This window comes from Akebia trifoliata, chromosome 2 (genome assembly GCF_017979445.1).
Source record: "Akebia trifoliata isolate Shusen 1 chromosome 2, ASM1797944v1, whole genome shotgun sequence".
NCBI lineage: Eukaryota > Viridiplantae > Streptophyta > Magnoliopsida > Ranunculales > Lardizabalaceae > Akebia > Akebia trifoliata.
The window spans coordinates 20046899-20064862 of NC_141376.1; positions in this window are offsets into that span (position 1 = coordinate 20046899).

Consider the following 17964-nt stretch of genomic DNA (forward strand, 5'->3'; position numbering starts at 1 on the left):
TCTAAACACCTAACACTCCTTCTTCCAAACAACCCTCTTACAACCCCCCACTCCCCCCATCAACCTCACTCATCTCATCCTACCAAACACTGATGAGACTATCGTTGTTCTTCTCACCGGAGTTAATAATAATCTCTTTTGTACCTTACTTGTGGGGCAAGTAGGGGATCGAACCCAAGAGAAAGAGGAATAGAGCTAAGCTAAGAAGATAAAATTCAAATTAACTAAAAGGAATTAAAATAAACTGTTTTCTTTGTATTTTGAACTTATAAGAAGATGTAAAATTGCTAGAAAATAAACTAAAGTAAATGAAATTAAAAGCAAGTAAACTTATGAATTAAAACACCATTGGAGGTGGATCTACCTAAAACATGTTAATGAGCAATTTCTAGTCTCTAGCCTTTTTATAAACTCATATAGGGCTTGGTGTTAGCTCCTTAGATCGGAAAGTTTTGCAATTAAAATGAAATAAAGAAATAAAAATAAAGTAGAATTTCTTGAGAACTTCTTACTACAAATTATCTAATTTAAGCATACTTTATCTTGATCTAATCTAAGCATAAAGTATCTATATTAAGAATAAAATGTGCAAGAAACTTAAAGAGAATTCATAAGCATTTTAAATAAAAGAAAGGCATAAAATTAGAAATATAACACAACAAGAACTTGCTCTAGGCTTTTCCACTCTCCAATGGAGGGGAACTTAGCCTAATGTCATTGCAAGAGAGGGAAGACAAGAGATGAAAGAACTTTTCTTCATTTCATGGAGAAAATTACAACTTCTTCTTCTTCTACTTCTTACAAGACTAGTTAACCAAAAGAAAATAACTAGAAAATGAAATACAAAAAATAAGAGAATAGGCGAAGAGCCTTAGATTAAAGGAGTCTTGGATAAGAGAACCAAGATGGGACCCTTTCTCTAGAAATGAAGGCTCTATTTATAGAGAAAATGTGTGTAGAAGAGTCTAAAAGTAGCCTCCACTTTTCTTTGCACAAAAAGACAAAAGAGGAGAATATGAGTTAAGGATTAGGGCATTCAAAAGATTAGGGCATTCCAAAGTGTTAGGGCATTCCAAAGTGGGCCCAAATGCTTTTGCCTTGAGATTTTGATTCCAAATTGTTGATTTTCTGCACAAGAACACACGTAATTAGATTTATCTAGTAAATGAAATTATTATATATAATTAAGCCTAATTAACATGCAACGTGGTGGTTTGAGGCTTATCATTATTATCCTAATATAGAGAAATAGGTACAAAAATCAAGATAAATATCCGGAAAATGTGCTATAATTGAGTGTTTGGAGACACTCATCACACCCCCAAACTTACTTTTTTCTAGTCCCTAGAAAATAAAATTGCCACTTTCGCAGGCACCCTCGACTGCATTTAGCGAATGCAGCAAGCCCTTGAACCGCTAGGTTACCCCTAGTGGACGAGTTTGACTCGTGAGGGTTTGCAGAAAATATACCCACAAAATTTGAAAACAACTTTGAAGTAAAAATAGTCAAAATCAAAACTTATATTGAAAAGCACAAGTCTTTTTTTTATTTTATTTTGTCAATCAATTAGAAGTACTCTGCTTGGTATAGAGTCCCAACCCTTATTTCTCTACGACAAAACTTAGACTTAAATTAACCTTTGAGCGATAGTGATTCTAACTTAGAAATTTAAGAGATTCGATTTCTCAAAATGAGTTTCAACCTTCTAACTACTCAAGAATAACTGGAGTAACTTAGGGTTTAATTCTAAACTTAGCATCCTGTCTGTGTAGAGAAGTGTGGATATTCACTTTAATACCTCTAAGGGGCTTTATCTGTGATATTCCAGTATACTCACATTTTACACTTGATGGCTTTCACACCTACTAAAACTTTTATATCTTTACTTTTTTTTTTTTTTTTTTTTTTTTTTTTTTTTTTTTTTATATTACTTCTTCACTATTTTTCTAAGAAAAGTAGGCAGCCCTTTTCAAGGTACCCAGTCTAATTCAATGGTTGTTGTACAAGGTGTATACAATCCAGTTCTGTTTTTCTTCTAATCAACCAACCAATTGAACAAGGAAGTCAAAGTTCATCAAACCTAGTTTTTCCTTAAACTCTAGGTAGAAAGAAGGTAACAAGCTCTTTTAATACAATCTAGACTCTTGGTAACCTTATTAGAAGTGACTATAAACCAAAAGATACTTTGCTCTAATTTTTGCCTAAGAGAAACATAAATGGGGACTCCAGATCATAGCTTCCAATGAAAGACTGATTAAATTTTTCACTAAGTGCTTAAAAGATACAAGCTAAGACTTTGAGAAAAATACAACAAAGTTGCCAACCAAATATTTTTCAATTTTTTTTTTTTTTTTTTTTTTTTTTTTTTTAAAAAAGAAGAAAATAATAAGTGGAAATCCACCCATACACCCCCAAACTTAACATATACTTGTCCTCAATATTTCAACAAATACATGCAAAGGTAAAATTGAAATTGACAAAATGAAATGAAGTGGGTTAGATAGCACCTGAGAAGACCTTATAGTCCTGTTGATATTTAACACAATGTCCCTTGAAGTGCATGGATTGCCTCCCAGAAGCGCTAAGTTTAACGTCTTTAGCTAGACGAAAACATAGTTAATTTTGATAGACGGGATCATCGAGAAAAGAACTTCCTCCTGCGGAACAGACTCGAGAAATTGAGACGTTGGCCATTCACTTTGAAAGTGGATCCGTCCTTAGGATAAGGACTTCAACAGCACCATGGGGGTAAACTGTTTGGATAATATATGGGCCAGTCCATCGAGACTTAAGTTTTCCAGGAAAAAGGTGGAGTCTATTATCATACAACAAAACTTTTGATTAGGAATGAAATTCCTCCTAAGAATGTGCCTATCGTGAAAGAATTTGGTACGCTCTTTGTACCTTTTGGCACAATCATACGAGTCATTTCTAATCTCTTCTAACTCGTCTAGTTGTAACTTTCGCTTCTCACCGGCTTTATCAAAATCAAAGTTGAGGCGTTTGATCGCCCAATATGCACGATGTTCTAGTTCTACAGGGAGATGGCAGGCCTTGCCAAAAACTAACCGGTAGGGAGACATCCCTATGGGTGTCTTGAATGCAGTCCTATAGGCCCAGAGTGAATCACTCAATCTCAAAGACCAATCTTTCCTTGAAGGATTGACTGTTTTTTCTAAGATAGTCTTTATTTCCCTGTTAGAAATCTCCACTTGTCCACTTGTTTGTGGGTGGTAAGGTGTGGCAACCTTATGCGTTATGAGGTATTTCTTCATCAACGCAGCAAAGATCTTGTTGCAAAAATGCGAGCCACCATCACTTATGATAGCTCGCGGAGTACCAAATCTTGAAAAAATCGTCTCCTTGATGAATTTTATCACAACCTTGTGATCGTTAGTTCTACATGCCACAGCTTCGACCCATTTTGACACATAGTCAACGGCAACTAGGATGTATTGATAACCCTGGAGATAGGAAAAGGTCCCATGAAGTCTATACCCCACACGTCAAAAATTTCGATGATCAGTATAGGATTTTGAGGCATTTCATTTCTCTTAGAGATTTTTCCTAATCTCTGACATCTATCACAAGATTTGCTAAACTCGTGGGCATCACGAAAAATACTAGGCCAGAAAAAACCGCATTGTAGGATTTTCATGGCGGTTTTCTTACCACTGAAGTGCCCTCCGCAGGCATGATTATGGCAAAACTCTAGGATACTGACTTGCTCACAGGTTGGAATACAACGTCTAATGATTTGATCAGGACAATACTTAAATAAGTATGGCTCATCCCAGAAATACCATTTTGTTTTTGACAGAAGACGAAGTTTCTCTTGACTAGTCATTTCGATGGGAATTGACCTGTAACTAGGTAGTTGACAATGTCCGCATACCATGGAACATTGGCTTGAGAGATTTGCATAAGTTGCTCATCGGGAAAGGATTCAGAGATGGGTAAGGATTCCTCGGATGGCTTGTTAACTATCCTAGACAAGTGATCAGCTACGACATTTTCTGCCCCTTTTTTATCTCGGATCTCGAGATCAAACTCTTGTAGAAGTAGAATCCAACGGATTAACCTTGCTTTAGCATCTTTCTTTGATAGAAGGTACTTCAATGCTGCGTGGTCTGTGTAGATCACGACTTTAGATCCTATGAGGTAGGGGCGGAATTTTTCAATGGCATAGACCACTGCTAGCATTTCCTTCTCTGTTGTAGAGTAATTAAGCTGAGCATCGTTTAGGGTTTTACTAGCATATTGGATAACATGAGGTTGTTTTTCAATTCGCTGACCCAAAACAGCGCCTATTGCATAATCTGAAGCGTCGCACATAACTTCGAATGGAATGCTCCAGTTTGGAGGTTGAATAATGGGTGCCGAGGTTAACTCGGACTTGAGCTTGTTGAACGCAGAGAGACATGACTCTGAAAAGTCGAAAGGAACATCCTTTCCCAATAGCTCACATAAAGGCTTCGAGATTTTCCCGAAATCTTTAATGAATCTACGATAAAAACCCGCATGGCCTAGGAATGACCTAATTTCTTTGACCGTTCTAGGAGGTGGTAATTTTTCAATTAGACCTACCTTTGCCTTATCTACTCAATCCCCTTAGCAGAAACAATGTGCCCTAGCACAATCCCCGATGTTACCATGAAATGGCATTTTTCCCAATTGAGGACTAGATTGACCTCTTTGCAACGTCAACGTACAAGGACCAAAGTCAAGTGATGAAGACATTCCTCAAAACTTGATCCAAAACTGAAAAATCGTCCATGAATACTTCGAGATATTTTTCTAGCATGTCGGAAATATACTCATCATGCACCGTTGAAAAGTAGCGGGTGCATTGCACAATCCAAAAGGCATGCGACGATACGCGAAAGTTCCGAAGGGCAGTGAAAGTTGTTTTCTCTTGATCGATTGGAGCAACGGTATCTGGTTGTACCCGGAATAACCATCTAAGAAGCAATAGTAAGAATGTCCTGCCAGACGCTCTAACATTTGATCAATGAAAGGTAGGGGAAATGATCCTTAGGAGTCATCGAGTTGAGTTTCCTATAGTCAATACACACTCTCCATCCATTTTGGACTCGAGTGGGGATTAATTCATTGTCTTGGTTCACTACCACAGTGATACCAGACTTCTTAGGAACTACTTGTATAGGACTCACCCAACGACTGTCAGAGATAGGATAGATAATACCCGCATCTAGCAATTTCATCACTTCCATCCGAACCACGTCTTTCATGATAGGATTTAGTCGTCTCTGAGGTTCTAAGGAAGGTTTAGCAAAATCCTCTAAACGAATGTGGTGCATCACCACAGATGGACTAATTCCCTTGATGTCAGCTATGCTCCAACCCATAGCTTCTTGATGTTCCCTTAATACTCCTAACAACTTTCCCTCTTGGACTTCATTGAGGTGAGAGGAAATGATCACAGGCAAGGTTTGATTCTTGCCAAGAAATGCATATCTCAAGGTCTCTGGAAGAGACTTGAGTTCAATTTTGGAGGCTCGACATGAGAAGGAACAAGATTGGATGTGCGCACAGGAAGACTTTCAGCTTTTGCGTGCCACCGCACAGAATCTAAGAGTGGAACGGATTCAAGCAAAGCATTGACTTCGCTTATAGACTCTTCTACGTCCAAGTCAAGGCAAAGTGAGCCAAACATTTCGTTAGGGGATCAGAGTACCCTAATTCTTGATACGTTTGATTGACTAGCGTATCTATCATGTTCACTTCCTCCATACCATCATCTACATCAATTCCTTGGAAATTGTGGAAGACGTTCAGTTTCACTTTCATATCCCCAAATGCTAAAGTCATAATTCCGTTTCTACAACGAATGACTGCGTCAGACGTGGCTAAGAATGGACGTCCTAAGATGATAGGAATATGACTGTTCGAATTGATGACTGGCTCTGTGTCTAAGACAACAAGTCAACAGGAAAATAGAAATCTTTGACTTTAACTATCACGTCCTCAACTATACCCTTTGGAATTTTTATGGACCTATCGGCTAGACTCAACGTGATATCTGTGGGTTTCAAAACCCCCAAACCTAATTGTTTATAAACCGAATATGGTAAAAGGTTCACACTGGCCCCTAAGTCTAAGAGACATTTTTCGACCACTTGATTTCCAATATGAAAGAAATTGTCGGACATCCAGGATCCTTAAATTTTGGTGCAATCGTTTGTTGGATGAGTGACGAAGCTTGGGCTGCCATAATAGCTTCCCGAGGAAATGGTGTTTTCCTTTTAGCTGTGGTCAAATCCTTTAGGAATTTCGCATAAGAAGGTATCTGCTTAATGGCATCTAGGAATGGGATATTGATATGCACATTTTGGAAGACTTCTAAGACACCCTCAAACTGCTTACCTTTTTTAGAATCTCTAAGACGATGGGGAAATGGAGCTTTTGGAATTGGGAAAAATGATAGGAGGATTTTCCAAATCTTTCTTCTTCTCTGTTGGAGACTCTATGGCTTCTTTCTGAACTTTGTCCTTTTCTAAGACTTTTTCTCCCGTGTCAATAGGTTAGACCTTGTTGTCCACTTTCTTTCCCGAACGCAAGGTGTGGATAGCCTGGACTGAGTCTTGTGGAGCTCTAGAATGGCTTCCTACTTCATATTGACCTTTCGATCCATTTGGAATCAAAGGTTGGCCTCTAGGGTTAGGGATAGTCTGACTAGGAAATTGACCTTTCTCTCTCCCACTCAAGGAGAGAGCTAACTGCCCCAACTGAACTTCCATCTTAGCTATGGATTGCGCAGTGACCTGGTTAATCTGAGTTTGATTTTGATGGGTTTGCTGTTGAGTTTGGATGAACTGCTGTTGCTGTCTCATCAACTCGGCAATCATAGATTCTAAGGACGACTGTTGTTGGGCAGGCTGCTGGTAATTGGTCATGGGATCTGGTATGATGGCTCTGCAATCTGTAGATTGTTGGGGTTGATAAGGGACTTGAGGAACAATAGCTTGGTTTGTGGAAGAACCAGATTGCCTAGGAAAACTCCTATTGTAACCTGACGGACCACTAGATTGAATAGGTTCATTCTGTCTGTATGAGAAATTAGGATGGAACCTATTATCTGGGTGATACGTTTGGCTAAAAGAGTTTGGAGTTGGCTTCCTAAAAGCACTATAGCCATTAATCGCATTTGCTTGTTCAGCTTTGATTTGAGGCAAGGTGGGACAACACTCGACCAAATGGTCGTTGCCGTCGCATATGACACACAAAGAACTCGGTTCGACAGTCACTTGCGAAATTGTACGAGGGGTCTAGGTGAGGTTTGGATGCTGAGATGGCAAAGGCATCTAACTTCTTCGTGAGATTATTCATCCCACTTACTAGACTACACATGACATTTTTGAGATCAGGGTCTGCCTTCATCTCATACATGCCTGTCTTCCTAACCGGATCGTCTCTATCAAATTCTTCTTGGTTAGTGCTCCAATTTTGAGCACTCTCAGCTAACTCTACGAGGAAATCATACGCTTGGTTGGGAGTCTGGTTCATGAACTGACCCTTATGCATTGACTCAACTAAGGTACGTTGATTCATTGTTAATCCTCTATAAAAACTTTGCACCAACTGTGCTTTGTCAATGCCATGGTGTGGGCATTTGACCAATAAATCATTGAATCTTTCCCAAGTTTGGGAAAATTCATCATCAGGACGGGCTCTAAAATTTCTAATAGAGTCCTTCATTTTCTCAGTTTTGGCCACGGGGTAGAATTTGGCCATAAATTTCTTGGATAGAACATCCCAGGTAGATATGGAATTGGGTGTTAGGGAGTTCAACCACGCAGCTGCGTGGTCTTCCAAGGATAACGGGAACAGAATAAGCTTGATACTCTCCTCATCTAGATTCTGATTTCTAAAAGTTTGACATATAGTCAAGAATCGATTAAGATGGGTGTAAGGTTGTTCACGCTCTAAACCGTGGAACTTAGGGAGCATATTGATGGTGGCAGCCCTAATTTCAAACTGAGGTGCATTGTTCAATGGTAAAACAATGCATGTGGAGGAGATGCGGAAGCTGGAGCGAAGAGCTCATTGAGAGTTCGCTCTCGATCACCCATCATAACTACTGATGGTGTCTTGCGTATCCTACTGATGGTACGTTCGATCTCAGGATCAAATGGTTCTAACACGTTATTTTGTGAACGTCTACCAAGCATACAAATCACACAGTCGATCAAACAATCACGAAAAGAAAAGACTGGACCTAGATAGGTTGCCTAAAGCTAGACAGCTCCTAACTGGGTAGAAATAGCGCAACTAGCCTTCCAACTCGGTTCTATGAAATCAAGTTTGAATCATTCGGATCTCCAGATCGGAGGAGGCGCATAATGCATAAGCAAGAGCACGCTTAAATACCTTCCTTTCTTGAATAGACTGAGTCTATCCCCTCAAAGGGCAAGATCTTACTAGATACAAAAATGACCAAGAAGCGCAATTGGCACAACTTGAAGCGAAATTTCTCCTATTGAGCTCGTGGGCCCTATAGTCAAGTCTAATTGATTTTAATTAATTTGATTGGATGACTAGTGAATTGATTATCCTAATTAGAGCAAGGAATTGGTAATGACTTCCAATCCTTATCTTATCATGCCATCCCTAGGAGAGGGGTGCTCTTTACTACCTAATTAACTATTCCAAGTGTGTGCAAATTGGAAAAATAACATACAAAGGCAAGGAGTAACCCACTAGCAAAGAGAGGCGTGGGTGTTTCGGGATTACCTCCCGTGCTAGCGGGGTGAAGACGGTTTGAGTCGACTTAGGCCACCAACTCCAATTTTGGTGTGCGAACCTAAGGAGCCGTGACGGTATTGTCCACCCGTCGTCCTTCCTTAGTCTATTACAATCCAAGCCTTCTTGGATAATTAATAAAAATTACAAGAAATCCTATACAAGAGTTTCTAAAACAGAAAAATAAACCTAACTAAAGATTAAAGGAAATTGAAAGAAAAGAAGAAAAAAAAAGAAAAAAAAAATGTTCACCTACAAGAAGCAAAACAGAAATGTTAGCAGAAATGATAGTAAATGGACTCAAAAACAGAATCTGACTTACCGCTATCTTGCTGACTATGTCACATTTTATAGAAAATTTCGTTCTACCCCAAATCGATATACACTAATAGATAATCGGAGATCGGAGTAGAAAGTTACAGTCAGTTTAAGTTCTGCTGTCAAGGGTGAAAAAGAAAACGAGAATGACTTTTTTTTTTTTTCAATGTTTTTTTCTTCTTTCTTCTCTCTTAAAATCTCAAGAACACTTGAACTTATAGAAAGAAACCAAAAGAAAAAAGAAAATAAAATAAAAATGAAAAAAAAATAAATTTTAAATCAAAACTTACCACTACTACCTTTACCTTTCCCCGGCAGCGGCGCCAAAATTCTGATGAGACTATCGTTGTTCTTCTCACCGGAGTTAATAATAATCTTAGTTTTACCTTACTTGTGGGGCAAGTAGGGGATCGAACCCAAGAGAAAGGAGGAATAGAGCTAAGCTAAGAAGATAAAATTCAAATTAACTAAAAGGAATTAAAACTGTTTTTCTTTGTATTTTTGAACTTATAAGAAGATGTAAAATTGCTAGAAAATAAACTAAAGTAAATGAAATTAAAAGCAAGTAAACTTATGAATTAAAACACCATTGGAGGTGGATCTACCTAAAACATGTTAATGAGCAATTTCTAGTCTCTAGCCTTTTTATAACTCAATCATAAGGGCTTGGTGTTAGCTCCTTAGATCGGAAAGTTTTGCAATTAAAATGAAATAAAGAAACAAAACAAAGTAGAATTTCTTGAGAACTTCTTACTACAAATTATCTAATTTAAGCATACTTTATCTTGATCTAATCTAAGCATAAAGTATCTATATTAAGAATAAAATGTGCAAGAAACTTAAAGAGAATTCATAAGCATTTTAAATAAAAGAAAGGCATAAATAAATAATAACAAGAACTTGCTCTAGGCTTTTCCACTCTCCAATGGAGGGGAACTTAGCCTAATGTCATTGCAAGAGAGGGAAGACAAGAGATGAAAGAACTTTTTCTTCATTTCATGGAGAAAATTACAACTTCTTCTTCTCTCTACTTCTTACAAGACTAGTTAACCAAAAGAAATAACTAGAAAATGAAAATACAAAAAATAAGAGAATAGGCAAAGAGCCTTATATTAAAGGAGTCTTGGATAAGAGAACCAAGATGGGACCCTTTCTCTAGAAATGAAGGCTCTATTTATAGAGAAAAATGTGTGTAGAAGAGTCTAAAAGTAGCCTCCACTTTTCTTTGCACAAAAAGACAAAAGAGGAGAATATGAGTTAAGGATTAGGGCATTCCAAAGTGTTAGGGCATTCCAAAGTGGGCTCAAATGCTTTTGCCTTGAGATTTTGATTCCAAATTGTTGATTTTCTGCACAAGAAACACACGTAATTAGATTTATCTAGTAAATGAAATTTATTTATATATAAGCCCTAATTAACATGCAACGTGGTGGTTTGAGGCTTATCATGATTATTATCCTAATATAGAGAAATAGGTACAAAAATCAAGATAAATATCCGGAAAATGTGCGTATAATTGAGTGTTTGGAGACACTCATCAAACACTCTACCTAATGAAGTGGGTAGGATTAAAACCTCCCATTTCTATCCTTTACACAAATACCCTCACTTTCATTCTAAATTTCAATCTTCACCCGAAACCTATGCATTATCCCTCCTTCCAAACTTAACCCATTATAAAACCACCCAAACATCTCGCAGCCTCCTTAAATACCTCCCCTCTGTCAATCAAAGGATTACCAAGTCTCCAAAAAAAAAAGTAACAAAAGATCTACTCTATCTCCTCATCGTCTTCTCCAATCCACATTATATCTCACAAATATATATATATATAATAAGATATATATTATATATAGATATATATATATATATATATCTATAAGATCTATATATATTGGATATATAAGATAGTGTATTCTCTCACACGTTACTAAGGACCTAAGAAGACTCATAGAAGAAGACATAGAGAGAAGAGAAGAAGAAGGAAGAAGAACCATTGGGAGACTTCAAGGTGGGTTTCAAAGTATAATTTTCCCCCTCTCTCTCTACCCTCTCATCCTCCCTCTTCTATCATCCCCCTCCTTCTTCATGTTATTTTAGATGGTTTAGGAGGAATAGACCCCAAGGCTAAAGGGTCATTTCCATCAATGAAATGACCTTATGATCAAGTCGAAAATAAATCTCTATCTAGGGTACAAATGCACCCACGTGGCACTTCTTTTTTTTTATTATTTATTTTAAATAAAAATGATCGAGTTGCGTAGAGGTTACCGCCACTTGGCGGGGAGAAAAAGATGCCTAACACCTTTCCTTTTCTCCAACCGAGTCGTTTACCCGAATCCCTAGGTTCGATTAGTTCTTTATCCATCGCGAGTCACTAATGCCAAAAATGTCATTTTTTGAAAATGTACCTCGGGTTACCATTCACACCTACTTACAACATGAATGGTGGCGACTCCAAATTTTAGTAGATGAGGTCATCGTAATGACGAAAATCCACGTATCTACAACCGCATGTATTAAAATCAGTGAGTTAACCCATAAATTATTAATCAAAGAAATCTTGATTTTTTTAATTGCTACGTGTACTAAAATTAGTGAGTTGACTCACACATTTTTAACCAAAGAAATTCGATTTTTGAATTGCGATGTATACTATAATCAGTGAGTTAACTTACTAATTATTAATCAAAGAAATCTTGATTCTATGAATTCCCACATGTATTAAAATCAATGAGTCAACTCACATATTTTTAATCAAAGAAATTGACATGCCACGTGTATTAAAATCAGTTAGTCGACTCGACAATTTTAATCAATGAAATCTTGATTTTTTGAATAGCCACATGTATTAAAATCAGTGAGTCGACTCACATGTCTAATTTCATAGAAAATTTCAATTTGAAATTTCCAATGCACACAAAAATCAGTGAGTCGACTTGTTGATTCTTATTGAGAAAAGCAATTTTTATTTTTATTTTTCATGCACACCAAAAACTTATGAGTAGATTAATATCAACATTAATGAGTTGACCCAATAATATAAAAAATCAATGAATCAACCCGATAAATATCAACAATGAGCCGGTCCACCATCTTAATATTAGCAAGTTAACCAATCAATTTATCAACAAAAAAAAATGGGTGAATTGATCCACTAATAGTTCGAAATCATAATGATTGCCATAGTGCCACACATACCCCAAAAATCGGTGAATTGATTCAAATGCATTAAAAAAATGAAATCGAGAATAATAAAAATAAATAAATAAATAAACAAAATAGAGGCATAAAAAATATTCTCCTAACCTATCAACATGCAAAAGAATAAACAAATTCACAATATATATTCTCCTATCCTGTTGATATGTAAAAAAAACGAAAAACATGGAAACACACCAAAAAAAACATCTTTTAACCCGATGAATATACGAAGATAAATAAATAAGAAAAACATAGAAACAATATACAAAGAAAGCAAATTTCTTCTAATCCTATCGGTATGCAATGAAAATAAATAAAAAATAAAAAGAATATATATATATATATATATATATTATATATATATATATATATATATATAAACTAAAAAGTACTTACTTATAGAATGAAACAGTATCGAATGGATTCCTTCTAGTCTAACTCAAAGACTCGTGAGTACTTGCTGTTACGGATACACAAGAAACGAAATAGAGAGAGGGAGGTCCGTATGGGCGTTGTAACGATACTACAACAATGTCTTGAAAGAGTATGGGCTGAGCAGCGAGGATGTGGTTGCAACAATACGTGACTACAACAAAGAAAGAGAAAGGCTACTGAACGTTGTGGGCGCTGTGGAGAGAAGATGTTTAATGAAGATGATAAAGGGGGAGCAAGAAATTGTATTGCAGTGGGCTGAGCAGAACGTGAAAGATGACTGGGTAGGGTAGTTGCAAGCAGAGAGATGAGATCAAATGATGTTGGAGAAGAAAGGGGTCTGAGAGAGTTGGAGAAGAGGAGATGGGGTGCAACCAAGGCTAAAATATGTCGTAGGTGCTATAACGGACTTGAGTACAACAAGGTTGTTGTGTTACGTGGTGGAGAAGGTGATGGTTAAGAAATAGGTATTGTTAGGCAGTAAGGATTTGAAGTAGAAGGTCTATAGTACAGGGAGAATTGAAAAGGGGGCTGGGCAGCAAGGACGTGAGGAAGAGTTCAAGGGAAGTAGGAAGGAAGGTGGCTGGTCTACTGGTTTGGGGAATGGTGCTCGGAGAAGGTAGCTAAATGGAGAGGTAGGGGCTGTAATGGTTGGAGTTCAATGGGCTAGAGAATAGTTGAAGGTTAAAAGAGACGTGGCTGAAGATGTGAATGGGGTGAGGAAGATGGAGAGGTAGGGGGCTGCAATGTTTGGAGTTCAATGGGATGGAGAATAGCTGAAGGTTAAAAGGGAGGTGGCTGAAATGAGTTTAAAAAAAGGAGAACGTGAGAACTGATCGAGAGCAATTAGAGAACGGAGAAGAAGTTACAGTTTTTTTTTCTATGGTAGTTAATAGAGAAGAAATTGGCTGATTTTAATGGTGAAGAGGAAAATAGCTGTAGGTTTTTTGTAGATGTTAACGGAGAAAAAACTTATGGCTGATTTCAATGGTGAAGACAAGAAGAGTTCCTGTTTTTTTTTAGCATGCCACAAAAAAAACGTTTTTTTTTTCTAATTGCTGTGCTTCTATTCTTTTATGGTGGTTCTCCCTTAAACCTGAGAGAGGGAGAGTGGGGAGAGATGAGGATGGGAGAGTGGGGAGAAGAAGTGGGGAAGAAAGAGGGAGAGAGGGTTGAGGACGTTGGAGAAAAAGAAGTGGGTTTGCCCACGTTTTATTTTTTTATTCTCTAATTTTTTTTAAAAGAATGGGGGGTAGAGATCCCACGTTACACGTACTACAGTCGTCCCTCACTAATGAGTCGTGATTGGTCGATAATTTGATTCCAATTGATTGATTTTGATTAAAATATTTTATTTGGGTTTGAATTTTAATTTTGATTTAAATTTAAATTTGATGTTTTAATTTTATTTGAATTTGTATTTGATTTTAAATCTTGAATTTTGATTGTTCGATTAAATTTGGATTTGGATTGTACTATTGGTTCTTGATCGATTTTATTTTATTTTGATTGGTTGATCAATTCGATTTTAATTTTATTTCTACATTTAATTGGTTGAGTGATTTTTAATTCGATTTTTAATTTGATTATAATTTGAGTTTTAATTGATCAGTTATTTTTTATTTTGATTTTGATGAAATTTTTAATCGGTTGTGTCATTTTTATTATTATTTTTTTTAATTTTCATTAGATTTTGATTTTTAACTTTTTAATTTGGATTAGATTTTCAATTTGAATTTGATTTGAATTTTAAATTTGTTTCTTGGTTAAATTTTCGATTGAAATTTTATTTTCCTAGGGATCAGGGTCTTTATGTTAGAGTTGGATATTGAAGGGCATTTTGATCATTTTTATGATTTTTTTTGACGATTTTTCTTCAATATTTCTATTTTCATCAATTTGGGTCCCGTTAGACTCGAAATCACATTCTGAATGCAATGGAGGTACTTTCGAGATTTTTCGAAGGTCTAAAATTTATGAGGGATATTTTTATCATTTTGATGATTTTTTTACAGATTTATCTGTTTTCATCGATTTGGGTCCCGTTAGACTCGAAATCACATTCTAAGTGCAATGGAAGTACTTTTGAGATTTTTCGGAAGTCCGAAATTTATGAAGGGTATTTTCATCATTTTGGTGATTTTTATGGATTTATTTGAATTTTAGCGTGAGATTTTTTTCTGTCACTGTGTGAGTATTTCTAAGTTTCAAAGTTATATTTTTCTAGTATAGCGAAGTTTCTAAGGTGTTGAACTGTGTAGCGAACATAAGTGTACGTGCTTGCTAAATTGGGTTTAAGGTGTAGCGATCCTAAACGTACGTAAATTTCTATGTCGAGTCATGACGAGTAGGGGGATGAAATGACTAGAAACAGAAGGAATCAAGCAGTATTCACAAGCCTTTGAATTCTTTTATGCTCATCATTAGGAATCTATAACAACTGGGTGACGAATTGTCGAATTAGGCAGACGCAAAAATGGGGTGTCTACAGAGTTTTAGAATATGGGACAAGATTCAGGCTTTTTCAAAAGTTTTCTCTTTTTTATGCTAAATTCGAGAAATCATATAATAATTGAAGAATATTAGTCGTAGGATTCGTTTAACAAATCCGATATAACTTGATGATGATTGGACCCTAATTTGATTTTAGTCTTTATGTGTTGACCATAGAATAATTTTAGATCGTAATAGAGACTGAACATCTCGATGGGGTGGGTTCAATGCCTAACTGAAAGCGCCCTTGATCTACGAGGTGCGCGGATCCACTTTTGACATTTGAAGTTTGGGAGTCGTTACCTAATTATTTCGGTCTAGGAACCGATCATAGACTCTAAACGGATAAAAAATAACTAATCTACTTAAAAAAACAACTAAGTTCGAGGATCACATTATGGGATGGGAAGGTGTTAGGCATCAACTTCGCCCGACAAATGCCGGTCTCTACTTATTCCCAAATAGAATTATATTACTAAAATAAGAAAAATCTAGAGAAAAAAATATAATAATTTACCTTCTTAAACACAACGATCTTGTTTCCTCAAATCTAGAAGAGTAGTCCTTCGTACAGCACTCCTCGCTTCGTTCTGTCACCGAATTTGTTTCGAATTTTTAAAATAAAATATCTCCTCCTGAGTTTTCCTAATTTTCTATGGATTTCTAGGGTGTTTTGGAAGAGCTTCTAGTTATTTTTTGAGTTAAAGTTGGGGTATGGATGTTAGGTAAGGAGTTGGGGCTTCAAAATTAGGGTTTATGTGAGGCTAGGAAAACTTTTTGACCTAATTTTTCTAGGGTTTATTTTTTGATACGAAAATAGGTTGTAAGGACCCTTATTTATAGATTTTTTAAGTGTTTGTTTAGATAGAGTTAATGTTTTATTAGAATTCTTTCAGAGAGAGTTATTGTTTAATTATAATTATTTTAGGTAGAGTTATATTTTAATTAGAATTATTTTAAATAGAGCTATTATTTAATTTGGATTGTTTTAAATAGAGTTATTATTTAATTAGAATTCTATTAGCGTTTTGCCTTTTAGTCTCACTTGATTGACTTTAAGATTTTGACTTTAGTCTTACTTGGTTGACTTTAAGATTTTGACCTTAGTCTTACTTGATTGACTTTAGTCTTTCTTGATTAACTTTAAGATCTTGACCTTAGTCTTATGTCTAAGAATATATTTTTATTTTTTGAAGAACCCCCCTTTATTATATCTTTAATTTTTTAGGCCCTCAAATGGAGGGGTCCTTTAATAAATATCTAGGCAAACATCAACAATTTTGCCTAAGAGTCTGATTGATCCATTTTTTTTGTTCAAATTTTTAAATTAATTTTATTAATGTTTCACTTTACATTATTTAATATTTTATTTATTAATTTCAGAATTTTAAATTTTTTTAATTGAAAAATTATCGCTTTGCCCCTAAATAGAACTTTTGCGTAAGTCGGTTTTTTATGTTCCAGATGTTTTAGAATCAATTTTTCGTAAGGAATTCAATCAGAATATTGGTTTGTGTCATTTAAGAAATTTTTTGTGGGAAATGATCGTGAACTTTATGAGGGGCATTTTCCTAATTTTGTCAAATTTTGTGAAAATTGACGAAATGATTTATTTGGTTTTAATTTATTATTTTATGTGTTTGAAAGGATTTTCCTAAGTGTAACGTAGGCTCTAGGGATTTTTTGAGTTTAGGAGTATTTTGATAATTTGATTATTTTCTAGTAATTTTTATCGTAAAGTTTGTTTTTGTTTGAAAAATGACGATTTCTAGGTTTTTGGAGTTATATTTTCTTAGCGTAGTGTAATTTCTACAATTTTGTTAGTTCGAGATACCTCATCCGGATTTCTGAAACATATCTAATAATAAAATAAAGCATTGGAATAAACATCCATCATTGGGAACCGTTGCAATCGGGTAGACGAGTTGATTAATCAGGAGAGTGCAAAAATGGGGTGTCTACAGATGCCCCTTTTTGGCAGAAGGTTGAAGCAAACTAGATAGCAAATCTATTTCGGTAGATAGTGCGATATCCGAATGCCAAAGCTAGTAACAATTCATTTTGCAGCCTGATTTATCAATTCGTCGAGATGTTCGGATCATTGAGGGTAAAACTCTCCTAGAACTAAAAAGTGTCAGGTCCTTAAGTGCGAGCTCTCACTGACGGCGTCATATCCTTGAATTTTAGAGAATTCTCCCTAACTAAAATGTGCAAGTGTGAGTGTATGTACTGTGTGAAACTAAGTAAAATTAAAAAAAAAAAAACTGAGCATAAACTGAGCATAATCCAAGTTAACCCTTGACGGCAATTGAGCAAAATCCAAGTTAACCCTTGGCGGCAACTGAGCAAAATTCAAGATAACCCTTGGCGGCAACTGAGCAAAATCCAAGTTAACCCTTGGCGGTATCTGGCTAAACTGGCTGAGGAATGAATGAATTTCGAAAAATAATGAATGAATCTAGAGAAGAATGATTAAAATGAATTTGAAAAAGAATGATTGAATCTGGAAAAAAAATAATGCCCTATCTCCTATTCTAGGTGAAAATGTTACGAGTTAATCTCTAGGCACCACCAAATGTGAGATCCGAAGTGCTTTTGCTTGAACCTAAAGGTTTTATCCAAAAGTTTTATGAATTTAAAACCTAAGTTTTTATTTCTTTTGAATCTCAAGGGTGTTTCGAAAAATTGTTATCAAGAGGGTAATCTTAAGTTTGGGATTCTTTTTATCTTTTAGGATTAACATTGCTCAACCT